This window comes from Oncorhynchus gorbuscha, linkage group LG09, assembly GCF_021184085.1.
Source record: "Oncorhynchus gorbuscha isolate QuinsamMale2020 ecotype Even-year linkage group LG09, OgorEven_v1.0, whole genome shotgun sequence".
NCBI classification, from domain to species: Eukaryota; Metazoa; Chordata; class Actinopteri; order Salmoniformes; family Salmonidae; genus Oncorhynchus; species Oncorhynchus gorbuscha.
Genome location: NC_060181.1, coordinates 25,809,304 through 25,836,283, shown reverse-complemented (window position 1 = coordinate 25,836,283; position 26,980 = coordinate 25,809,304). Strand labels below are relative to the sequence as shown.

At 48.6% G+C, this 26,980-nt stretch overlaps 1 pseudogene; it reads right to left on the bottom strand.

The window, feature by feature from the left end:
* The window catches only part of LOC124044338, a 33,762-nt pseudogene that overhangs the window by 416 nt on the left and 6,366 nt on the right, over positions 1-26,980 (bottom strand).

Here is a 26,980-nt window from a genome sequence, read left to right as displayed (position 1 = left end):
CAAAAAGCACGACTGCACCAATCTTCTTGGCCTGTTGGTGAGCATCATCCTCCAGGTTGTTGAGGTACGGGTTCTCCTGACTCAGTAGAATCTTGATGTCCTCAACACTGATTGTGATCATCCTGGAGCGGATGTAGGGGAACAGAGTATAGATACATTTACATTTACATTTAAGTCATTTAGCAGACGCTCTTATCCAGAGCGACTTACAAATACCCTGGAGGGGAGAGGGATGAGGAGGGAGAGAGATGAATGAGTGCGTGTACTCATGTGTACTGCCGTATGTGCGCGTGTGCATTTCCCATGTTATCTGAAAGTCTAGAATATTAATACACGTGTACCTACCTCCTGGGCAAGTCTGAAGACACAGCCAAACTCCTCCTTGTCGCTGTTGAGAGACCACATACACCTCTGTGTTGATCACCTGCAAAACACACAAAATAATTAAATTACAGTGCTTGAGAATAACATCCGTTTCAGCAACATATTGCTTCTGATTTCAATGTTTTGAATAATAGTTTGGATTTCAAATAAGCCATTGCTTCTTACAATATTTTGTCACACATCATTGAGCCAGAACTGTGCTGAGTATTCTGCATGCATGTAAAAACTGAACAAAATGTTTTATTTGTGCATACCTTCCTGATATTCAGTTGCACCCCCTTTTGCCCTCAACAGCCTCAATTTGTCTGGACATGGACTCTACAAGTTGTCGAAAGCATTCCACAGGGATGCTGGCCCATGTTGATTTCAATGCTTCGCACAGTTGTGTCAAGTTGGCTGGATGTCCCTTGGGTGGTGGACCATTCTTGATACACACAGGAAACCCAGCAGCGTTGCAGTTCTTGACACACTGAAACCGGTGTGCTTTGCACCTACTACCATAACCTAATCCATGTCTCAATTGTCTCAAGGCTTAAAAATCATTCTTTAAACCATCTCCCCTTCATCTACACTGTTGGAAGTGGATAACAGATGTCATCAATAAGAGATCATAGCTTTCACTTGGATTCACCTGGTCAGTCTGTGTCATGGAAAGAGCAGGTGTTCTTAATGTTTTGTACAATCAGTGTATATGCATGTACTGTAACGGCGTTCTTCGTTTGTCGAAAGAAAGTCGGACCAAAATGCAGCGTGGTGGTTACTCATGTCTTTAATGATTGAAATGACGATACATGAAAATAACGTAATATACAAAAACAACAAAACGGAACGTGAAACCTAATTACAGCCTATCTGGTGAAACTACACAGAGACAGGAACAATCACCCACGAAATACAAAGTGAAACCCCGGCTACCTAAATACGGTTCCCCATCAGAGACTACAAGAATCACCTGACTCTGATTGAGAACCGCCTCAGGCAGCCAAGCCTATACTAGACACACCCCTAATCAACCACAATCCCAATGCCTACAAAAACCCCAATACGACAATACAATAAACCCATGTCACACCCTGGCCTGAACAAATAATTAAAGAAAACACAAAATACTAAGACCAAGGCGTGACATGTACATATATATACAGTACCAATCAAAAGTTTGGACACCTACTTATTCAAGTGTTCTTTATTTTGACTATTTTCTACATTGTAGAAAAATAGTGAAGACATCAACACTATGACATAACATATGGAATCATGTAGTAATACATTTTAAAAATGTCTAGTGTTAAACAAATGAAAATACATTAGTGTTCAAAAGTTTGGGGTTACTTAGAAATGAGGGTGCTTCATGGTCGATGGTCGATGGGGGTGCTTCATGGTCGATGGTCGATGGGGGTGCTTCATGGTCGATGGTCGATGGGGGTGCTTCATGGTCGATGGTCGATGGGGGTGCTTCATGGTCGATGGTCGATGGGGGTGCTTCATGGTCGATGGTCGATGGGGGTGCTTCATGGTCGATGGTCGATGGGGGTGCTTCATGGTCGATGGGGGTGCTTCATGGTCCATTGATCAAAAATATAGTGTAGACATTGTTAATGTAATAGCCTTCATTTCTCAGAACAAGAATAGACTGACAAGTTTCAGAAGAAAGTTCTTTGTTTCTGGCCATTTTAAGCCTGTTTTCAAAACCATAAATACTGATGCTCCAGATATTCAACTAGTCTAAAGAAGGTCAGTTTTATTGCTTCTTTAAATCAGCACAACAGTTTTCAGCTGTGCTAACATAATTGCAAAATGGTTTTCTAATGATCAATTAGCCTTTTAAAATGAAAAACTTGGATTAGCTAACACAACCTGTCATTGGAACACAGGAGTGATGGTTGCTGATAATGGGCCTCTGTACACCTATGTAGATATTCCATAAAAAATCTGCCGTTTCCAACTACAATAGTCATTTACAACATTAACAATGTCTACACTGTTTTTCTGATCAATTTGATGTTATTTAATGGACCAAAAAAGTGTTTTTCTTTCAAATACAAGGACATTCCTAAGTGACCCCAAACTTTTAAACGGTAGTGTATACATTGTATTCTTCAAAGTAGCCACCCTTTGCCTTGATGACAGCTTTGCACACTCTTGGAATTTCCCCAACCAGGTTCACCTGGAATGCTTTTCCAACAGTCTTGAAGGAGTTCCCACATATGCTGAGCACTTGGATGCTTTTCCTTCACACATCCCAAACCATCTCAATTGGATTGAGGTTGGGTAATTGTGAAGGCCAGAACATCTGATGCAGCACTCCTTCACTCTCCTTGGTCAAATAGCCCTTACACAGCCTGGAGGTGTGTTTGGGTCATTGTTCTGTTGAAAAACAAATGATAGGTCCAGCAGAATGCTGTGGTAGCCATGCTGATTTAGTGTGCCTTGCATTCTAAATAACTGAGTGTCATCAACAAAGCCCCCCCCACAGCATCTCCTCAATGATTCACGATGGGAACCACACATGCAGAGATCATCCGTTCACCTACTCTGCGTCTCACAAAGACATGGCGGTTGGAACGAAAAATCTCAAATTTGGATCATCAGATCAAAGGACAGATTTCCACCGGTCTAATGTCCATTGCTTGTGTTTCTTGGTCCAAGCAAGTATCTTCTTCTTATTGGTGCAATTTAACCATGAAGGCCTGATTCACACAGTCTCATCTGAACACTTCTTGTGTTACTACATGATTCTGTGTGTTATTTCATAGTTTATGTTTTAACACAAAAAAATGGAATGAGTGGGTGTGCCCAAACTTACAAAAAGGGAGTGGTTATCTGACTGCTTGGAGGCACACACACACATCCACCTGCGCAGGTGCTGAGTGTACTAGAGGGATTTGGGATGAGAAGGGTTTTAGGGAAGTCTGGAGACAGGTCATAGAAGGACCAGAAACACACACATTATGGAATAGATTAAGTTATCAAATCAAAACCTGTACACTGAACAAAAATATAAAACGCAACATGTAAAGTCCCATGTTTCATGAGTTGAAATAAAAGACCCCAGACATTTTCCACACGCAAAAAGCTTATTTCGCTCAAATTTTGTGCACAAATTTGTTTATATTCTTGTTAGTGAGCATCTCTTTTGCCAAGAAAATATATCACCTGGCAGGTGTGGCATATGAAGAAGCTGATTAAACAGCACGATCATTTTTAAAATTAGATTTCATCAGGTAGAACAAGATTTCGCCAGTTGAGAATAAGTTCTCATTTACAACTGCAACCTGGCCAAGATAAAGCAAAGCAGTGTGACAAAAACAACAACACAGAGTTACACATGGGATAAACAAACGCACAGTCAATAACACAATAGAAAAGTGTATGTACAGTGTGTAAAATTGCAGTAAGATTAGGTAGGTAAAGAAATAAATAAGCCATAGAGGCGAAATAATTACAATTCAGCATTAACACTGGAATGATAGATGTGCAGATGATGATGTGCAAGTAGACATACAGGGGTGCAAAAGAGCAAAAAAACTAAAACAATGGGGATGAGGTAGTTGGGTGATGATCAGCATGATCATTACACAGGTGTGCCTTGTGTTGGGGATAATAAAAGGCCACTAAAATGTGCAATTTTGTCACAACGCCACAAGATGTCTCAAGTATTGTGGGACCGTGCAATTGGCATGCTGACTGTAGGAATGTCCACCAGAGCGGTTGCCAGAGAATGGAATGTTAATTTCTCTACCAACGTCATGTTAGAGAATTTGGCAGTATGTCCAACCGACCTCAGAACCGCAGACCACGTGTAACCACGCCAGCCCAGGAACTCCACATCCTGCTTCTTCACCTGTGGGATCGTCTGAAACCAGCCACCCAGACAGCTAATGAAACTGTGGGTCTGCGCCAATAAAGAATTTCTGCACAAACTTTCAGAAACTGTCTCAGGGAAGTTCATCTGTGTGTTCGTCTTCTTCACCAGGGTCTTGACCTGACTGCAGTACGGCATCGTAACCGATGGCATGCTGGAGAAGTGTGCTCTTCACAGATTATTCCCGGTTTCGACTGTACCGGGCAGATGGCAGACAGCGTGTATGGCGTTGTGTGGGCGAGTGGTTTGCTGATGTCAATGTTGTGAACAGTGCCCCATGGTGGTGGTGGGGTTATGGTATGTGTAGGCATAAGCTGCAGACAACAAACACAATTGTATTTTATTGATGGCAATTTGAATGCACAGAGATACGAGATGTGACCATTGTCGTGCCATTCATCCGCCGCCATCACCTCATGTTTCAGCATGATCCCATTTCACAAGGATCTGTACACAATGCCTGGAAGCTGAAAAATGTCTCAGTTCTTTCATGGCCTGTATACCAGACAGGTCACCCATTGAGCATGTTTGGGATGTTCTGGATCGATGTGTACGACCAGTGTGTTCCAGTTCCCGCCAATATCCAGCAACTTCACACAGCCATCGAAGAAGAGTAGGACAACATTCCACAGGCCACAATCAACAGCCTGATCAACTCAATGCGAAGGAGATGTCGTGCTGCATGAGGCAAAATGGTCACACCAGATACTGACTGGTTGTCTGATAACTTAAATTAAATGTGTATCTGTGACCAACAGATTCATATCTGTATTGCCCATCATGTGAAACCATAGATTAGGGCCTAATAAATGTATTTAAATTGACTGATTTCCCTATATGAACTGTAAAACTCTGAAAAACCATTTAAATGTATCTTTTTTTGTTCAGTGTACATTACCGTGTAAAGGTAATACTATCTATGCTTGGTCAAAACAGTTTCCCCTCCATACAGGTAACGCTGATATCAAGCAGCTGCTTACATAGGTTGCAATCTGTCAGAGAACAAATACTCAGTCTATAGGTGGGAAGACCCGGTCGTCTTCAGTTAGGAGGACAAAGGGGTCTTCTTTAAAATCATGCTGAAGACTTCATTTTTTTATTGGGAGGCCTGGAGCAGGGAGCAGAGTCAGAAGATACACACTGTTGGAAATTAACACCCACCAAATGTGGGTAGATTGTCATTGGTAGGGAAGAATGTCTATTTCACCAGGCATGTTGGCGGATGGTCACACAGAGCATTTCAAAAAAATCCAAAGCCCACATGTAGAAGTTGGTCGAATTGACAAGAACGGCTTCTAAAAGTGTGACTTTCTCCCTCGTGTTTCTTTGCCAGTTACATCATTTTGTTCATATACTAGGTTGTTTTTCAATATTACTTTGAGTTTGCTACAACTGCCTTCTGTTAAGAAGACATTGCAGTCAGATTTTCCTTCACAGGGGAGTGTTCAAATTACCAGGGTAACGACCTGTCCCTTAAAGGGGAAGCTGAACATTTGTATCACGTAATGATTGTGCTTGATTGAGTATGTATCACTCCCCAAAACTTTAACTCATGAACTTTTTGTCATTTCCTGTCATTAAAACACTCAAACATTGTAATTGTTCTCCTAGATGTATTTGTGTGCGTCTACATTTCTAGTTAGGAACATATGTACTCTTTGTAAAACGTCATAAATGAGCTGTATCACACAGAATTTGTGGCAGGGCAGGCACTTTGTTCATTCTGATGTCCAGCTGTAGAACTGTTTCTGTTCTTACTATAGTATTTCAATTATGTATTTTTTTTTCAATTTAAAGTTTTATTAAGTTTTCTTGTTTTTCAATCAACCAACAAAACACATTCCACATTCACAGATGTGACAGGCTTAAAAAAATTTTTTTTTTAAATAATACATTTGAAAAAATAAAAAATTAAAATACAATTAAAATGAACGATAAAGTCAAATAAAAACATGTATTTTTCTTAATCTATTTATTTTCCTTGGTGCATACATACATACATACATACACACACACACACACACACACACACACACACACACACACACACACACACACACACACACACACACACACACACACACACACACACACAAAAACTAAATTAAAATTAAAACACACAAAAAAACATATAACACTTGCAGCAGCACTATCAAGGTTCTTATCAGCTATTTCAAGCATTCTCTGAGACGACGGGCCAATAATTCGTTTTTAGGTTTTACAGTACCTTACACAACATGTATCTGCGCATTCCCCTTGTCACCCCGTTCACTCTGTCCAGTTTGAAATATAGTTGAATAGTGGAGACCAGAGTCAATCAAACTTGGACTGTCTCTTGTGGAGGTCATAAGTGAGCTTTTCAAGAGGAAGAAAGTCAACAATCTGGTCAATCCACATTTTAAATGTAGGAGGGGTATTAGAGGCCCACAATAGAAGAATACATTTCTTTGTAGTTCAAAGTATGTAATAGTCATAAGCAAATTTTTTCTGTCAGGATCAAGAACAAAGTCCTGCTGGGCATTAAGAAGATAGATACACGGGGTCATATCAAACTGTACCTCTAGTATTTTCTGTGCAGCAGTATCTGGCAATCGCTCTACAGCTCCAAAATACATGCATATAGGTTCCACTTTCAGAGGTACATCTTTTACAGTTAGGAGACATATCTGTTTTCATTCTATGGAGTCTCAAAGGAGTATAATAAAATTTGTACAAAAATGTGTAATTAGATTCTTTCATTTTTACACTGGTAGAGGAGCAGTATACCCTGTCGCAAACCTCCGCCCATAACTCATCACTGATAGTCAGACCAAGGTCCTTTTCTCAGATTATTTTCAAAGGAGTAAAGGAGGAGCTTCCTTTCTCAGAAAGGAGTCTATAGATGTAAGATATTTTGCCTTTAATGGATTGTGCTGTGACAAGAAGGGTTTCAACTTCATTCAACTGAGTTCTAAACCTCCTCTTGGAGGTAAATGAGGAAATGACATGTCTAATTTGAAGATATTTTTAAAAAATGGGATCTTGGCACATCGAATTCACTGCAGAGCTCTTGAAAGGATTTCAGTGTGGTTTTCTGATGAAATAGGTCTGAAAAGGTCCTGATTCCTAGAGTATGCCAAAGATTAAAGTTGGCATCCCTCAGGGCTTTTGGCAAGTCTGGGTTGCCTACTATAGATGAGTGAGAACATATTTGGGAGGAAATGCCCAGGTATTTCTTACAGTCCCTCCACGCTAGTAGGGTGCTGTAAATCACAAAGGTTTTAGCTATGTTGCCCACTTCACTAAAGTTATTAATGAATATAATTGAGCTTAAGGGCAATGAACCACAGGATTGGGCTTCTATCTGAATCCACGTTGACTCTTGTCTGTTAGTGATCCATGTTAGCATGTTGAGGATTTGGGCAGACCAGTAGTACAATTGAAGGGAGGGAAGGGCAAGACCACCCTTAGATTCAGGTTTCGATAGAGTGGAAAACTTGATCCTAGGTTTTTTATTGCCCCATATAAATTTGGTGATGCTTTGGTTAGTTGTTTTGAAAAAGGACACTGGGAGATAGCATGGGAGCATCTGAAATAAGTAGTTCAGTTTAGGGAGGACGTTCATACGGATTACATTAATTATTCCTACTAAGCTAACTGGGAGGGAGATCCAGGTTTGGAGATCGTTCTTGATTCGATCCAGGAGTGGAAGATAATTTTCCTTAAAAAGGCTATTCAGATCTGGTGTTATGAAGATCCCGAGGTATTGAAACCCCTGTGTTTTCCATTGGAAAGGACAAAATGTCTTCATAGAGCTGGTGAGTGTAATATTGAGAGGGCAGACAGTGGATTTGTTAAAATTGATCTTATAACCTGAAAACTTGCCATACTGAGCAATTGTGTCTAAAATGAGAGGGAGGGATTTCTCAGGGTTGGATATGTAGAGCAAGACATCATCTGCGTAAAGCGAAATCTTGTGCTGCAGGCCACCTGCAGAAACACCCATAATACTTGGATTGCTCCTTATCAGCTCTGCCAGAGGCTCCGCCCCAACAAGTAGAGCAGCGGGGACAGCGAGCACCCTTGTCTTGTGCCCCGTTCCAGAGGGAATCTGTCAGAGTTCAGTCCATTAGTAGTCACCATGGCATTTGGATGAGAGTATAGTGATTTGATCCATTTAATAAAATGTGGGCCCATATTGAACTTTTCTAAGACTGAAAACAGAAAGCTCCACTCCATCCTGTCAAACGCCTTCTCAGCATCCAGTGAAGCCAGCAGGACAGGGGTCTTCTGTGCGTTTACTTGATCAATAATATCAAAAATACGGCAAATGTTATCAGAAGAGTATCTGTCTCTAATAAATCCAGTTTGGTCCGCTTTTATTATTTTGGGAAGAAGAGTGTTTAGTCTTTTGGCGAGCAATTTGGTAACTATTTTATAGTCGAAATCCAACAAGCTTATGGGCCGGAAGGACGAGCAGGATAGGGGGTCCTTGTCCTTTTTTAGCAACACTGTAATGCGATCTGTGTGCATTGAGTCTGGGAGAACTCCGTTTTTGCAAAAATCCTCCAGCATTGGCATGAAGACAGGGCTGAGCTGGGGCCAAAAAGCTTTGTAGAACTCTCTGGGGAATCCATCTGGGCCTGGGGACTTATTAGGTGGCATGGAGGTAATTGCCTCCAGGATCTCCTCAGGAGTGAAGGGGGAGTTGGTCGGTCTCTGATAGTTTAGGTAGCGAGATTCCCTCTAGGAAAGAGTGGAGTTCTGCCTCCGTGTGTTGTCTCTCAGAGGTATATAGTTTGCAGTAAAAATCATGAAAAGTTAAATTGATATTTTTGGGTCATATGTGACCTCGTCCTCTGCTGTTCGGATAGCCATGATTGTACGCTCTGACTGCTCCTTTTTTAATTGGTAAGTAAGCAATCTACTGGGCCTATTGCTATACTCATGGTATTTCTGTTTAGTAAAGAAAACTTTTTTTATCTCCCGAGTGTAGTCCAAATTCAGTTTGGCTTTGGCTGCTTTAAGATGACTCCAGGAGGTGCTGTCTAGGGAGTGTTTATGTATTTTTTCACAGCATTCCAGCTCCCTCTCAAGATCTCGCCTTTGTGCTTCCATTGATTTTTTCTTAGAGGAAGCATATGCAATTAGATGACCTCTTAGTGTGGCTTTAGCAGCGTCCCACATTGTGGCCGGAGAAACAGGAGAATCTTTATTGTCTTGTGTGTAGTTGTCTATCCATGTAGTTACCAATGTATGGAACACGTCATTTGATAGCATGGAGGTGTTGAATTTCCAGCTCTTTGACCTCGGGATGTTTTTGCAGAGGTCAAAGCGGAGGTGGACAAGGGCGTGATCTGAAAGTGCTATGGGTCCGATTGTACAAGTGGCTGAATTTATGAAACTCTTTGGGATAAAAATGTAATCTATACGGGAGTAGGTGTTATGGACATTAGAGTAGTATGTATAGTCCATAGATGAGCTATTAGTCTCTCTCCAGATATCTATCAGTCCCATCTCTTTAGTAAGAGAGTTCAACATCTTTGCAGATCTAGGATTTGTGGTGGGGACTTGAGATGATTTGTCTAGGGTTGGGTTAAGGGTACAATTGAAATCTCCGGCCACCACGCCAAAGGAGACACAATGCTCATTGAACAGGGTTATCATTTTTGACATGAAGGCAGGAGTATCTGTATTAGGGGTGTATATGTTTAATATAGTAATTGGTTGACCATATAGTGTAGTGACCCAGTTATCAAAATAAATCTCCTCTCCGGATCAGATATGTTTTTGTCAATTATGAATGGAACATTTTTATGGATAAGTATGGCTGTGCCTCTACTGTTTGATTTGAAAGATGAGAAATACACCTGTCCCATCCAAGCTCTGCGGAGTTTGGCACGTTCAGCATCACAGAGGTGTGTCTCTTGTAATAGCGCGATGTCTGCCTTTTCCTTTTTTAGAGCACATAGTATATTTTTTCGTTTTATTGCATGCCCTAGACCATGGCAGTTCCATGTCAAAAGATTTAAGGTACTAGTCATCGTCATCGAGCAGTAATCGGACTTTAGTGCAAGTCATCGCTGGGTAAAAGTGGATAGTAATTACAGCTGCGTTCACATAAAAGGAAAATAAATGGTGTACATAAAATAATAATCTCTGAACACCCCAGCCGAGTTCCCAAACAACTCGACACATCCCGTTGGATCCCCCCGCTCAGTCTCAATTCTGTGTTCCGAATAAAACAAAAACCAGGAACAGTTAGCAACGCACAACGTCTCCCTCTCCCCACCAATGAAATGCCTCATCCTCTCCACCCCGCATTGAGTAAATAACACAGTTGCCCTCGTCCAGACCACAGTAAAAGAGGGGAGAAAAATAAAATCACTAGCCCAGCCTACATATACCTCCCCCAAGGGACATAGGGAACCCCAGGTAATAATAGCAACAAAAAAACTGGGAAATAAAAGTAGGCTGAAACATTAGTAGGCCTAGGTTAGGCTATACAGCCCATCCCTATCAGTTAAAGGAAAATAAATATAAATTGGACGGCTATAATAACATTTAGGGGGTGGGTCTCTGGATATCGGCTATATGTCGTCTTACCTCCTTTAGTAATGGCATTGATCACATTTAGTCATTGGTCTGTTTCTCATTGGCCAGGATTGTCTTTCAAAAAATGTTTTGCCTCTTCGGGAGTTTTGAAGTGTCGCAAGGCTCCTTGGTGAAGAATCCTGAGCTCGTTTGTGTATTTGAATCCCCTGAAGATGCCTCGGTCAATGGAGTATTTCTTCACTTCGTCAAATTCTCGGCGCTTTCGGCGTATTCCAGCTGACAGGTCCTGGTGTAAAGCGATTTTGGCGTTTCCCACTGTGATGGTGTTGTTTTTCGCCGCCTGTAGGACTCGTTCCTTGTCGGTGAATCTCAGGAAACGTATGGTGATTGGGCGCGGTGGTTGTCTGGCTGCTGGTGGGGGCCTCAATGCTCCGTGAGCTCTCTCGTGTTCTATGGGCCTGTCAGTGGACAGGTGGTTGTCTGGCTGCTGGTGGGGGCCTCAGTGCTCGGTGAGCTCTCTCGAGTTCTATGGGCCTGTCAGTGGACAGGTGGTTGTCTGGCTGCTGGTGGGGGCCTCAGTGCTCGGTGAGCTCTCTCGAGTTCTATGGGCCTGTCAGTGGACAGGTGGTTGTCTGGCTGCTGGTGGGGGCCTCAGTGCTGGTGAGTCTGGCTATGGGCCTGTCGGTGGACAGGTGGTTGTCTGGCTGCTGGTGGGGGCCTCAGTGCTCGGTGATGGGCCTGTCGGTGGCAGGTGGTTGTCTGGCTGCTGGTGGGGGCCTCAGTGCTCGGTGAGTCTCTTCTATGGGCCTGTCGGTGGACAGGTGGTTGTCTGGCTGCTGGTGGGGGCCTCAGTGCCTGTCGGTGGAGGTGGTTGCTCTGGTGGGGGCAGTGCTCGGTGAGTGGGGGCCTGTCTCTCTCTCAGTGCTCGGTGAGCTCTCTCTAGTTCTATGGGCCTGTCGGTGGACAGGTGGTTGTCTGGCTGCTGGTGGGGGCCTCAGTGCTCGGTGAGCTCTCTCTCGAGTTCTATGGGCCTGTCGGTGGACAGGTGGTTGTCTGGCTGCTGGTGGGGGCCTCAGTGCTCGGTGAGCTCTCTCGAGTTCTATGGGCCTGTCGGTGGACAGGTGGTTGTCTGGCTGCTGGTGAGCTCTCTCTCTCGAGTTCTATGGGCCTGTCGGTGGACAGGTGGTTGTCTGGCTGCTGGTGGGGGCCTCAGTGCTCGGTGAGCTCTCTCTCGTTCTATGGGCCTGTCTATGGGCCTGTCGGTGGACAGGTGGTTGTCTGGCTGCTGGTGGGGGCCTCAGTGCTCGGTGAGCTCTCTCTCGAGTTCTATGGGCCTGTCAGTGGACAGGTGGTTGTCTGGCTGCTGGTGGGGGCCTCAGTGCTCGGTGAGCTCTCTCTCGAGTTCTATGGGCCTGTCGGTGGACAGGTGGTTGTCTGGCTGCTGGTGGGGGCCTCAGTGCTCGGTGAGTGGACAGGTCTATGGGGTCGGTGGACAGGTGGTTGTCTGGCTGCTGGTGGGGGCCTCAGTGCTCGGTGAGCTCTCTCTCGAGTTCTATGGGCCTGTCGGTGGACAGGTGGTTGTCTGGCTGCTGGTGGGGGCCTATCGGGGCCTCTCGAGTTCTATGGGTGGACAGGTGGTTGTCTGGCTGCTGGTGGGGGCCTCAGTGCTCGGTGAGCTCTCTCTCGAGTTCTATGGGCCTGTCGGTGGACAGGTGGTTGTCTGGCTGCTGGTGGGGGCCTCAGTGCTCGGTGAGCTCTCTCTCGAGTTCTATGGGCCTGTCGGTGGACAGGTGGTTGTCTGGCTGCTGGTGGGGGCCTCAGTGCTCGGTGAGCTCTCTCTCGAGTTCTATGGGCCTGTCGGTGGACAGGTGGTTGTCTGGCTGCTGGTGGGGGCCTCAGTGCTCGGTGAGCTCTCTCGTGTTCTATGGGCCTGTCAGTGGACAGGTGGTTGTCTGGCTGCTGGTGGGGGCCTCAGTGCTCGGTGAGCTCTCTCTCGGGAGTTCTATGGGCCTGTCGGTGGACAGGTGGTTGTCTGGCTGCTGGTGGGGGCCTCAGTGCTCGGTGAGCTCTGTTCTATGGGCCTGTCGGTGGACAGGTGGTTGTCTGGCTGCTGGTGGGGGCCTCAGTGCTCGGTGAGCTCTCTCTCTCATGTTCTATGGGCCTGTCGGTGGACAGGTGGTTGTCTGGCTGCTGGTGGGGGCCTCAGTGCTCGGTGAGCTCTCTGTTCTGGGCCTGTCGGTGGACAGGTGGTTGTCTGGCTGCTGGTGGGGGCCTCAGTGCTCGGTGAGCTCTCTCTCGAGTTCTATGGGCCTGTCGGTGGACAGGTGGTTGTCTGGCTGCTGGTGGGGGCCTCAGTGCCTGAGTCTATGGGCCTGTCGGTGGACAGGTGGACAGGTGGTTGTGGTTGTCTGCTGGTGGGGCAGTGCTGAGTGGGGGCCTGTCGGTGGACAGGTGGTTGTCTGGCTGCTGGTGGTCAGTGGGCCTGTCGGTGAGTCTCTCTCTCGAGTTCTATGGGCCTGTCGGTGGACAGGTGGTTGTCTGGCTGCTGGTGGGGGCCTCAGTGCTCGGTGAGCTCTCTCTCGAGTTCTATGGGCCTGTCGGTGGACAGGTGGTTGTCTGGCTGCTGGTGGGGGCCTCAGTGCTCGGTGAGCTCTCTCTCGAGTTCTATGGGCCTGTCGGTGGACAGGTGGTTGTCTGGCTGCTGGTGGGGGCCTCAGTGCTCGGTGAGCTCTCTCGAGTTCTATGGGCCTGTCGGTGGACAGGTGGTTGTCTGGCTGCTGGTGGGGGCCTCAGTGCTCGGTGAGGACTATGGGCCTGTCGGTGGACAGGTGGTTGTCTGGCTCTGGTGGGGGCAGTGCGGTGAGTGGTTCTATGGGCCTGTCGGTCAGGTGGTTGTGCTGCTGGTGGGGGCCTCAGTGAGAGTTCTATGGGCCTGTCGGTGGACAGGTGGTTGTCTGGCTGCTGGTGGGGGCCTGTGCTCGGTGAGCTCGAGTTCTATGGGCCTGTCGGTGGACAGGTGGTTGTCTGGCTGCTGGTGGGGGCCTCAGTGCTCGGTGAGCTGGTTCTATGGGGCCAGGTGGTTGTCTGGCTGCTGGTGGGGGCCTCAGTGCTCGGTGAGTGTTCTGGGCCTGTCGGTGGACAGGTGTCTGGCTGCTCAGTGCTCGGTGAGCTTCTCGAGGTGGTTGTCTGGCTGTTCTATGGGCCTGTCGGTGGACAGGTGGTTGTCTGGCTGCTGGTGGGGGCCTCAGTGCTCGGTGAGCTCTCTCTCTCTCGAGTTCTATGGGCCTGTCGGTGGACAGGTGGTTGTCTGGCTGCTGGTGGGGGCCTCAGTGCTCGGTGAGCTCTCTCTCGAGTTCTATGGGCCTGTCGGTGGACAGGTGGTTGTCTGGCTGCTGGTGGGGGCCTCAGTGCTCGGTGAGCTCTCTCTCGAGTTCTATGGGCCTGTCGGTGGACAGGTGGTTGTCTGGCTATCTATGGGCCTGTCGGGGACAGGTGGTTGTCTGGCTGCTGGTGGGGGCCTCAGTGCTCGGTGAGCTCTCTCTCGAGTTCTATGGGCCTGTCGGTGGACAGGTGGTTGTCTGGCTGCTGGTGGGGGCCTCAGTGCTCGGTGAGCTCTCTCTCGAGTTCTATGGGCCTGTCGGTGGACAGGTGGTTGTCTGGCTGCTGGTGGGGGCCTCAGTGCTCGGTGAGCTCTCTCTCGAGTTCTATGGGCCTGTCGGTGGACAGGTGGTTGTCTGGCTGCTGGTGGGGGCCTCAGTGCTCGGTGAGCTCTCTCTCGAGTTCTATGGGTTCTATGTCTGGCTGCTGGTGGGGGCCTCAGTGCTCGGTGAGCTCTCTCTCGAGTTCTATGGGCCTGTCGGTGGACAGGTGGTTGTCTGGCTGCTGGTGGGGGCCTCAGTGCTCGGTGAGCTCTCTCTCGAGTTCTATGGGCCTGTCGGTGGACAGGTGGTTGTCTGGCTGCTGGTGGGGGCCTCAGTGCTCGGTGAGTTCTATGGGCCTGTCGGTGGACAGGTGGTTGTCTGGCTGCTGGTGGGGGGGTGGACAGGTGGTTGTCTGGCTGCTGGTGGGGGCCTCAGTGCTCGGTGAGCTCTCTCTCGAGTTCTATGGGCCTGTCAGTGGACAGGTGGTTGTGGCTGCTGGTGGGGGCCTCAGTGCTCGGTGAGCTCTCTCTCGAGTTCTATGGGCCTGTCGGTGGACAGGTGGTTGTCTGGCTGCTGGTGGGGGCCTCAGTGCTCGGTGAGCTCTCTCTCGAGTTCTATGGGCCTGTCGGTGGACAGGTGGTTGTCTGGCTGCTGGTGGGGGCCTCAGTGCTCGGTGAGCTCTCTCTCGAGTTCTATGGGCCTGTCGGTGGACAGGTGGTTGTCTGGCTGCTGGTGGGGGCCTCAGTGCTCGGTGATCTCGAGTTCTATGGGCCTGTCAGTGGACAGGTGGTTGTCTGGCTGCTGGTGGGGGCCTCAGTGCTCGGTGAGCTCTATGGGCCTGTCGGTGGACAGGTGGTTGTCTGGCTGCTGGTGGGGGCCTCAGTGCTCGGTGAGCTCTCTCTCGAGTTCTATGGGCCTGTCGGTGGACAGGTGGTTGTCTGGCTGCTGGTGGGGGCCTCAGTGCTCGGTGAGCTCTCTCTCGAGTTCTATGGGCCTGTCAGTGGACAGGTGGTTGTCTGGCTGCTGGTGGGGGCCTCAGTGCTCGGTGAGCTCTCTCGTGTTCTATGGGCCTGTCAGTGGACAGGTGGTTGTCTGGCTGCTGGTGGGGGCCTCAGTGCTCGGTGAGCTCTCTCTCGAGTTCTATGGGCCTGTCGGTGGACAGGTGGTTGTCTGGCTGCTGGTGGGGGCCTCAGTGCTCGGTGAGCTCTCTCTCGAGTTCTATGGGCCTTCTATGGGCCTGTCGGTGGACAGGTGGTTGTCTGGCTGCTGGTGGGGGCCTCAGTGCTCGGTGAGCTCTCTGGGCCTGTCAGTGGACAGTTCTATGGGCCTGTCAGTGGACAGGTGGTTGTCTGGCTGCTGGTGGGGGCCTCAGTGCTCGGTGAGCTCTCTCTCGAGTTCTATGGGCCTGTCGGTGGACAGGTGGTTGTCTGGCTGCTGGTGGGGGCCTCAGTGCTCGGTGAGCTCTCTCTCTCGGTGAGCTCTCTCTCGAGTTCTATGGGCCTGTTCTATGGGCCTGTCATGGGTGGACATGTGGTTGTCTGGCTGCTGGTGGGGGCCTCAGTGCTCGGTGAGCTCTCTCTCGAGTTCTATGGGCCTGTCGGTGGACAGGTGGTTGTCTGGCTGCTGGTGGGGGCCTCAGTGCTCGGTGAGCTCAGGTGGTTGTCTGGCTGCTGGTGGGGGCCTCAGTTCTGATGGGCCTGTCGGTGGACAGGTGGTTGTCTGGCTGCTGGTGGGGGCCTCAGTGCTCGGTGAGCTCTCTCTCGAGTTCTATGGGCCTGTCGGTGGACAGGTGGTTGTCTGGCTGCTGGTGGGGGCCTCAGTGCTCGGTGAGCTCTCTCTCGAGTTCTATGGGCCTGTCGGTGGACAGGTGGTTGTCTGGCTGCTGGTGGGGGCCTCAGTGCTCGGTGAGCTCTCTCTCAGGTGGTTGTCTGGCTGCTGGTGGGGGCCTCAGTGCTCGGTGAGTTCTATGGGCCTGTCGGTGGACAGGTGGTTGTCTGGCTGCTGGTGGGGGCCTCAGTGCTCGGTGAGCTCTGTCGGTGGACAGGTGGTTGTCTGGCTGCTGGTGGACAGGTGGTTGTCTGGCTGCTGGTGGGGGCCTCAGTGCTCGGTGAGCTCTCTCTCGAGTTCTATGGGCCTGTCGGTGGACAGGTGGTTGTCTGGCTGCTGGTGGGGGCCTCAGTGCTCGGTGAGCTCTCTCTGTTCTATGGGCCTGTGTGGCCTGGCTGCTGGTGGGGGACAGTGCTCGGTGAGCTCTCTCTCGAGTTCTATGGGCCTGTGTGGACAGGTGGTTGTCTGGCTGCTGGTGGGGGCCTCAGTGCTCGGTGAGCTCTCTCTCGAGTTCTATGGGCCTGTCGGTGGACAGGTGGTTGTCTGGCTGCTGGTGGGGGCCTCAGTGCTCGGTGAGCTCTCTCTCGAGTTCTATGTTCTATGGGCCTTCTATGGGCCTGTCGGTGGACAGGTGGTTGTCTGGCTGCTGGTGGGGGCCTCATGGGTGCTCAGGTGGGTGGAGCTGGGGGCCTCTCTCGAGTTCTATGGGCCTGTCGGTGGACATGTGGTTGTCTGGCTGCTGGTGGGGGCCTCAGTGCTCGGTGAGCTCTCTCTCGAGTTCTATGGGCCTGTCGGTGGACAGGTGGTTGTCTGGCTGCTGGTGGGGGCCTCAGTGCTCGGTGAGCTCTCTCTCGGTGGACAGGTGGTTGTCTGGCTGCTGGTGGGGGCCTCAGTGCTGAGCTCTCTTCTATGGGCCTGTGGGCCGGTGGACAGGTGGTTGTCTGGCTGCTGGTGGGGGCCTCAGTGCTCGGTGAGCTCTCTCTCGAGTTCTATGGGCCTGTCGGTGGACAGGTGGTTGTCTGGCTGCTGGCCTGAGCTCTCTCTCTCGAGTTCTATGGGCCGGTGGACATGTGGTTGTCTGGCTGCTGGTGGGGGCCTCAGTGCTCGGTGAGCTCTCTCTCATGTTCTATGGGCCTGTCGGGGACAGGTGGTTGTCTGGCTGCTGGTGGGGGCCTCAGTGCTCGGTGAGCTCTCTCTCGAGTTCTATGGGCCTGTGGTGGACAGGTGGGTCTGGCCTCAGTGCTCGGTGAGGGTTCTATGGGCCTGTCGGTGGACATGTGGTTGTGCTGCTGGTGGGGGAGTGCTCTGAGCTCTCTCTCGATGGGTTCTATGGGCCTGTCGGTGGACAGGTGGTTGTCTGGCTGCTGGTGGGGGCCTCAGTGCTCGAGTGATGGGCCTGTCGGTGGACAGGTGGTTGTCTGGCTGCTGGTGGGGGCCTCAGTGCTCGGTGATGGGCCTGTCGGTGGACAGGTGGTTGTCTGGCTGCTGGTGGGGGCCTCAGTGCTCGGTGAGCTCTCTCTCGAGTTCTATGGGCCTGTCGGTGGACAGGTGGTTGTCTGGCTGCTGGTGGGGGCCTCAGTGCTCGGTGAGCTCTCTCTCATGGGCCTCGGTGGACAGTTCTATGGGCCTGTCTGCTGGTGGGGGCCTCAGTGGGCCTGTCGGTGAGCTCTCTCTCTGGTGGGGGAGCTCTCTCTCTCAGTTCTATGGGTGGACATGTGGTTGTCTGGCTGCTGGTGGGGGCCTCAGTGCTCGGTGAGCTCTCTCGAGTTCTATGGGCCTGTCAGTGGACAGGTGGTTGTCTGGCTGCTGGTGGGGGCCTCAGTGCTCGGTGAGCTGTTCTATGGGCCTGTCTGCTGGTGGACAGGTGGTTGTCTGGCTGCTGGTGGGGGCCTCAGTGCTCGGTGAGCTCTCTCGATGGGCCTTCTATGGGCCTGTCAGTGGACAGGTGGGTTGTCTGGCTGCTGGTGGGGGCCTCAGTGCTCGGTGAGCTCTCTCGAGTTCTATGGGCCTGTCAGTGGACATGTGGAGCCACTCAGGAAGTTTGTCTGGCAGGTAGCGGATCAGTGGCATGTTTCCCTCTTCTTTTTCGCCCAGATTGAATAGAACACAATTATTCCTTCACCCCCTGTTTTCCAGGTCCTCTGTTTTCTCTTCCAGATGCTCGATTTTCTTTTTAGCATATGCTATTGTTTCCATGGCATCTGTCAATAAGTTTTCCATGGATAGGATTCGCCCCTCTGCCTCGTCCAGGCGCCCCACGTTTATGGTTATCTTGTTGTTGATGTCAGGCAAAGCGTTTTCCAGGATTGTCACCTTGCCCCCTATCGCACTGAGCTGAGAGTTAATGGCATCTAATTTAGTGTTTAGTTCTGTACGTTGGGATCTCAACGCAGAAAGGATGTCTTCGACAGAGTGCGAGGTTGGCATTCGTTGTGCCTCGTGGGGGAGCGGGTTCTCTTGCTCCTGGCTAATGGCGCTAGTTTTTTCTGAAGCTAGCTTCTTCTTGGAGGCTTTTTCCGTCGCTAATACTCGAGTCCGGGTAAAAATGTCACCTGTAGTGTCACCTTTTGTAGCCGCCATGACTTTTTCTTACTAAAGCTAAATGAGTTTGAACTTGGAGTGGAGGTAAGATTAGGAATTGGAAACTACTTGTGAGGAGCTCTTAGTTCATGCGGCCATCTCGTTCAAGGTTCACGTGATCCCCCCTAAATTATGTATTTTAAGATGCATTGGTTAAGAGGCAGGTCAAAACAATGACATAAAACGAAGCAATATACCCCATTACTTCTTACTAGTAATACTTTTGTTTTAGAAACATTAGAATGAATGCTCATTCGTGATTTTTGGAGTGATTATGGTGGGAAAAGTAGTTTGGCTGGTAAGAAATCTGTGGTTGGTACATTTTATTATCTACCTGCCAGTGGCTGGTGGACCAAAAAGTTCATTTTCCACCCTGCACACACTCTCCCTCCCTCATCTCACCCACACACGTTGGGTTCCTTGGTCTGATCGACTAGCTCTTTGGGCGAGTCCTCTCCTGCCTCCTCTCCTCCGTCTCCATCCTCCAGGGGTCTCTCAAGGAGGGGGGTGTCCACTGGAGAGTCCTCTGGCTGGGGCACTGAGCTGGATGTCTGCTCCTTCCTCAACTGGAGAAAATAATCAAAGTTCACTTTTGTGGCAACTTCTCTCTCGTGAATGAGGTACCGGACAGTGTTGCGTTCTATCTGAGATGTGCCTGTGTTAACAAGAAAACAAAGGTGTGTGAAGTGTGCGTGTCCATGTGTGTGTGTGAAGTGTGCGTGTCCATGTGTGTGTGTGTGAAGTGTGCGTGTCCTTGTGTGTGTGTGTGAAGTGTGCGTGTCCTTGTGTGTGTGTGAAGTGTGCGTGTCCATGTGTGTGTGTGAAGTGTGCGTGTCCATGTGTGTGTGTGAAGTGTGCGTGTCCATGTGTGTGTGTGAAGTGTGCGTGTCCATGTGTGTGTGAAGTGTGCGTGTCCATGTGTGTGTGAAGTGTGCGTGTCCATGTGTGTGTGAAGTGTGCGTGTCCTTGTGTGTGTGTGTGAAGTGTGCGTGTCCTTGTGTGTGTGTGAAGTGTGCGTGTCCATGTGTGTGTGTGAAGTGTGCGTGTCCATGTGTGTGTGTGAAGTGTGCGTGTCCATGTGTGTGTGTGAAGTGTGCGTGTCCATGTGTGAAGTGTGCGTGTCCATGTGTGTGTGAAGTGTGCGTGTCCATGTGTGTGTGTGAAGTGTGCGTGTCCATGTGTGTGTGAAGTGTGCGTGTCCATGAAGTGTGCGTGTCCATGTGTGTGTGAAGTGTGCGTGTCCATGTGTGTGTGAAGTGTGCGTGTCCATGTGTGTGTGAAGTGTGCGTGTCCATGTGTGTGTGTGAAGTGTGCGTGTCCATGTGTGTGTGTGAAGTGTGCGTGTCCATGTGTGTGTGTGTGAAGTGTGCGTGTCCTTGTGTGTGTGTGAAGTGTGCGTGTCCATGTGTGTGTGTGAAGTGTGCGTGTCCATGTGTGTGTGTGAAGTGTGCGTGTCCATGTGTGTGTGAAGTGTGCGTGTCCATGTGTGTGTGTGAAGTGTGCGTGTCCATGTGTGTGTGAAGTGTGCGTGTCCATGTGTGTGTGAAGTGTGCGTGTCCATGTGTGTGTGAAGTGTGCGTGTCCATGTGTGTGTGAAGTGTGCGTGTCCATGTGTGTGTGTGTCCATGTGTGTGTGTGAAGTGTGCGTGTCCATGTGTGTGTGAAGTGTGCGTGTCCATGTGTGTGTGTGAAGTGTGCGTGTCCATGTGTGTGTGTGAAATGTGCGTGTCCATGTGTGTGTGAAGTGTGCGTGTCCATGTGTGTGTGAAGTGTGCGTGTCCATGTGTGTGTGTGAAATGTGCGTGTCCATGTGTGTGTGTGAAGTGTGCGTGTCCATGTGTGTGTGAAGTGTGCGTGTCCATGTGTGTGTGAAGTGTGCGTGTCCATGTGTGGACTGTGAGCATTTCTGTGTATGTTCCCGTGCAAGTATGTAGGTGTGTACCTTGGGGATTGTTCTGCTCCAGGACACGGGGGCTTTCTTGACCAGGACAGCTACAAAGAAGCCTCCAGTGTTCTGGTGATGGGGCAGGATCCTCATACTGAATACACATAGATACTGTGTGTGTGTGTATATGTATATATTAAGAGATAAATATGGGCCAAGAGCACCCTCTGCTGGTAGAAATCAAAACACAAACCAGCAACCCTTCACAGGGATTTGATAGTCTGCCTCGATTTGATTATTTATCTCAGATTACGATCAGATATGTATGCAGCTGTGTGGAAAGATGAATGTGCACAGGTGTATCAAATACAATGTACATGATTGTCATGAAAGTTGACATCTTAGGCATATTCTAACCAAATAAAGTGGAGCCGGTGGGTGTGTACGAGTTCGCATGTTTATTTATTTGACCTTTATTTAACTAGGCAAGTCAGTTAAGAACAAATTCTTATTTTCAATGACGGCCTAGGAACAGTGGGTTAACTGCCTGTTCAGGGGCAGAACGACAGATTTGTACCTTGTCAGCTCGGGGATTTGAACTTGCAACCTAGTCCAACGCTCTAACCACTAGGCTACCCTGCAGCCCCTCCTCCAGGGGGGAGGGAACATGGTGGGTCTGATCTGTGTGTGGTGGTCGGCTGACACCTCTGACCAGTCCTTATACCACTGACCCTCCTTAGTCATCAACTAGGAAAGAAAGAGAATGAAGAGAGAATAAGTATGTGTGAGAGGTAGTTGTAGATGGGGAGGAGAAGGGAGAAAGCGCAATCTAAAACTGTCTCAATCTGTCATCAATAAACTGACAAGTTTGTGGAATATCATGAATATTGTAGTGGCTAGACTCTCATGCCTATCAAGTACCTCTAGTAGCTGCTAGCAGTGACTGTTAGGCATGAGGTGGAGCTCATGTGGTCCAACAGTTATATACCTTCCATTTTGTGACTCCAGACATCCATTTTAACCCTGGGAGATCAGCGGACGCATCTGCCAACTCTAACGCACCTGGAGAGAGACAAAGGAGATGAGGCGTTATGGGTGTGTCTGAGACACTGGATTTGTGCATGCATGTGTGTGTGTGTGTGTGTGTGTGTGTGTGTGTGTGTGTGTGTGTGTGTGTGTGTGTGTGTGTGTGTGTGTGTGTGTGTGTGTGTGTGTGTGTGTGTGTGTGTGTGTGTGTGTGTGTGTGTGTGTGTGTGTGTGTGTGTGTGTGTGTGTGTGTGTGTGTGTGTGTGTGTGTGTGTGTGTGTGTTACTCTTCTCCAGTACTGTTGCTATGGCAGCTTTGTCCTCTACAGTGTTGAGTGAACAGGTAGAGTAGACCATCCTCCCTCCTACAGCTAGCTGCTCCACACCATGCACTGCAATACGGATTTGGAGACACACACAATCCAAAATCAAATCTAAAATCGCCTTTCTATTTCGCAACAAAGCCTCCATCACTCGCCTGCCAAACTTACCCTAGTAAAACGGACTATTCTACCGATCCTCAACTTCGGCGATGTCATCTACAAAACAGCTTCCAATACTCTACTCAGCAAACTGGATGCAGTCTATCACAGTGCCATCCATTTTGTTACCAAAGCCCCTTATAACCACCACCAATGCGGCCTGTATGCTCTAGTCGGCTGGCCCTCGCTACATATTCGTCGCCAGACCCACTGGCTCCAGGTCATCTATAAGTCTATGCTAGGAGATAAGGTAGCTCTGCCTTATCTCAGCTCTCTGGTCACGATAACAACACCCACCCGTAGCATGCGTTCCAGCAGGTATACTTCACTGGTCATCCCCAAAGCCAACACCTCTTTGGCCGCCTTTCCTTCCAGTTCTCTACTGCCAGTGACTGGAACGAATTGCAAAAATCGCTGAAGCTGGAGTTATAATTCCCTCAAAAAACTTTCAACATCAGCTATCTGAGCAGCTAACCGATCGCTGCAGCTGTACATAGTCCATCTGTAAATAGCCCATCCAACTACCTCATCCCCATACTGTTATTTATTTATTTTGCTCCTTTGCACCCCAGTATCTCTACTTGCACATTTATCTTCTGCACATCTATCACTCCAGTGTTGATTTGCTAAATTGTGAATAACTTTGCTACTATGGCCTATTTATTACCTTACCTCCTCACGTCATTTGCACACACTGTATATCGACTTTAATTTTTTTTTTATTGTGTTATTGACTGTAAGCTTGTTTATTCTATGTGTAACTCTGTGTTGATGTTTGTGTCGCACTGCTTTGCTTTATCTTGGCCAGGTCGCAGTTGTAAATGAGAACTTGTTCTCAACTAGTCTAGCTGGTTAAATAAAGTTGAAAAAGAATAAAATAATAAAGGTTAAGACACACACACAAGCTCTCTCCTCACCCATGGAGATGCAGGCTGTTGCTGGTGGTCTATTTCTTCCACACATCAATGTTCTTCATCGTGGTGCCCTCGCCACTGGAGATACACATACTACTTGACTTTAGGGAATGAAGAAAATAGGAACACACTTAAAAATTATGTTTGGACAGAGACAAACCCAGTAGAGATGCACAATCCAGGAAAGCAAACCCCCAACGACACATCCTGATCCAAGATGGCGTAGCAGTCAGACGTCCTTGTCCTGTCCCTTGTATATATCGTTTTACATATTTTTCGTCGCATATCCTTTCAAATATTTTGCTAAACCTCATCATCTAAACCCTCTCCTGCAACCCGCCTCTCCCAATGTGGCGTGGATCTGCTTTTTTTCCCTAAAGTATTTATATTTACTTCGGATCTGGAATCCCTCAACTGAAGCTAGCCAGCTAACTACAAGATATCAGTCAGCAAACCATTGGCAGCGGTCATCAGCTAACCTTCAGCTCGGAAAGCTCTCGCCAGTTCAAACAACGTGACTCTAACCAGAGCATAACGGACCTGTTATTTTTATGCCCGGATTCCTACCGCAAACTGAACATTTCATCTGGATCTTCACAACTAGCTAACTGCAATCCCGGATGACTACTCCTGGCTAGCGTTTCCATCCCAGAGCAAGCACCAATTTAGCTTGAAGCTAGCCCGGCCAGGGGTCCTGTGCTACCACCGAAGCATACTCCTGGGCTACAATATCGGCCTGCTAGCTACCTAGAGCTACTTGGAACCCTACTAATTCCACGACTGGTCTATCGACGTCACCGCACGAAGAGGCAAAAACAGACTTACCCCCCCCCCTTGCTAACCCAGCCTGATAACTGCTAAACTGCCGGCCCTGGTCTGCTAACTGCTAGCTTGCCTGCCCGGTCTGCTAACTGCTAGCCCTTGCTAACTGCTTGCTTGCTAACCAGGTCTGCTAACTGCTAACCCTTGCTAACTGCTTGCTTGCTAACCCGGACTGCTAACTGCTAGCTTGCCCTGGTCTACTAACTGCTAGCCCATGCTAACTGCTTGTTTGCTAACCCGGCCTGCAAACTGTTAGCTTGCCCTCGTCTACTAGCTGCTAGCTTGTTTAGCTCCGGCCTACTAACTGTTAGCTTGTTAGCCTGCTAACTGTCTTAAACATCTCTAGAGACTATATCTCTCTCTTCATTACTCAATGCCTAGGTTTACCTCCAATGTACTCACATCCTACCTTACTTTTGTCTGTACACTATGCCTTGAATATATGCTATCGTGCCCAGAAACCTGTTCCTTTTACTTTCTGTTCTGGCCACAACACATAGCCTGGTTCCTCTCTAGGTTTGTTTCTAGGTTTTGGCCTTTCTAGTTTTTCCTAGCCATCGTGCTTCTACACCTGCATTGCTTGCTGTTTGGGGTTTTAGGCTGGGTTTCTGTACAGCACTTTGAGATATCAGCTGATGTATAAAGGGCTATATAAATACATTTGTTTTTGATTTGTTCTGAACGTACTGGACGGCCAGTTCGTATAGTTTTTAGCCGTACCCTTATCCTACTTCTCCTCTGTTCCTCTGGTGATGTGGAGGTTCATCCAGGTCCTGCAGTGCCTAGCTCCACTCCCACCCGCCAGGTGCTCTCATTTGTTGACTTCTGTAAACGTAAAAGCCTTGGTTTCATGCATGTTAACATTAGAAGCCTACTCCCTAAGTTTGTTTTACTCACTGCTTTAGCACACTCTGCTAACCCAGATGTCTTAGCCGTGTCTGAATCCTGGCTTAGGAAAACCACCAAAAACCCTGAAATCTCCATTGCTAACTATAACGTTTTCTCCCAAGATAGAACTGCCAAAGGGGGTGGTGTTGCAATCTACTGCAAAGATAGCCTGCAGAGTTCTGTATTACTTTCTAAGTCTGTACCCAAAAAAATTGAGCCTCTACTTCTAAAAATTCACCTTTCCAGAAACAAGTCTCTCACTGTTGTCGCTTGCTATAGACCTCCCTCTGCCCCCAGCTGTGCCCTCGATACTATATGTGAACTGATTGCCCCCCATCTATCTTCTGAGCTCGTGCTACTAGGTGACCTAAACTGGGACATGCTTAACACCCCGGCCATCCTACAAACTAAGCTTGATGCCCTCAATCTCACACAAATTATCAATGAACCTACCTGGTACAACCCCAAATCAGTAAACATGGGCACCTTCATAGATGTCATCCTAACTAATTCACCCTCCAAATACACCTCTGCTGTTTTCAATCAAGATCTCAGCGATCACTGCCTCATTGCCTGCATCCGTAATGGGTCTGCGAACAAACGATCACCCCTCATCACTGTCAAACGCTCCCTGAAACACTTCTGCGAGCAGGCCTTTCTAATCGACCTGGCTGGGGTATCCTGGAATGACATTGACCTCATCCTGTCAGTAGATGATGCCTGGCTATTCTTTAAAAGTGGCTTCCTCACCATCTTAAATAAGCATTCCCCTCTCAAAAAATGTAGAACTAGGAATAGATATAGTCCTTGGTTCACGCCAGACCTGTCTGCCCTTGACCAGCACAGAAACATCCTGTGGCGTTCTGCATTAGCATTGAATAGCCCCCGTGATATGCAACTTTTCAGGGAAGTTAGGAACAAATATACACAGGCAGTTAGAAAACCTACGGCAAGCTTTTCCAAACAGAAATTTGCATCCTGTAGTACTAACTCAAAAAAGTTCTGGGACACTGTAAAGTCCATGGAGAATAAGAGCACCTCCTCCCAGCTGCCCACTGCTCTGAGGCTAGGAAACATTGTCACCACCGATAAATCCACTATAGTTGAGAATTTCAATAAGCATTTCTCTACGGCTGGCCATGCTACCCCTACCCCGGTCAACTGCCCGGCACCCTCCACAGCAACCCGCCAAAGCCCCCACTATTTCTCCTTTAGTCAAATCCAGATAGCCGATGTTCTGAAAGAGCTGCAAAATCTGGACCCTACAAATCAACCGGGGTAGACAATCTGGACGCTCTCTTTCAAAAAATGATCTGCCGAAATTGTTGCAACCACTATTACTAGCCTGTTCAACATCTCTTTCGTATCGTCTGAAATTCCCAAAGATTGGAAAGCTGCCGCGGTCATCTCCATCTTCAAAGGAGGTGACACTGTAGACCCAAACTGCTACAGACCTATATCTATCCTACCCTGTCTTTCTAAGGTCTTCGAAAGCCAAGTTAACAAACAGATTACTGACCATTTCGAATCCCACCATACCTTCTCCGCTATGCAATCTGGTTTCAGAGCTGGTCATGGGTGCACCTCAGCCACGCTCAAGGTTCTAAACGACATCATAACCGCCATCGATAAGAGACATTACTGTGCAGCCGTATTATTCGACCTGGCCAAGGCTTTCAACTCTGTCAATCACAACATTCTTATTGGCAGACTCGACAGCCTTGGTTTCTCAAATGATTGCCTTGCCTGGTTTACCAACTACTTGTAATGTAATGTTATCTGATAGAGTTCAGTGTGTCAAATAGGAGGGCCTGTTGTCTGGACCTCTGACAGTCTCTATGGGTGTGCAACAGGGTTCAATTCTCAGGCCGACTCTCTTTTCTGTATACATCAATGATGTTGCTCTTGCTGCTGGTGATTCTCTGATCCACCTCTACGCAGACGACACCATTCTGTATACTACTGGCCCCTCCTTGGACACTGTGTTAACTAACCTCCATAAAACTCTCCTTCCGTGGCCTCCAACTGCTCTTGGACAACTACAAATACCTGGGTGTCTGGTTAGACTGTAAACTCTCCTTCCAGAGTCACATTAAGCATCTCCAATCCAAAATTAAATCTAGAATCGGCTTC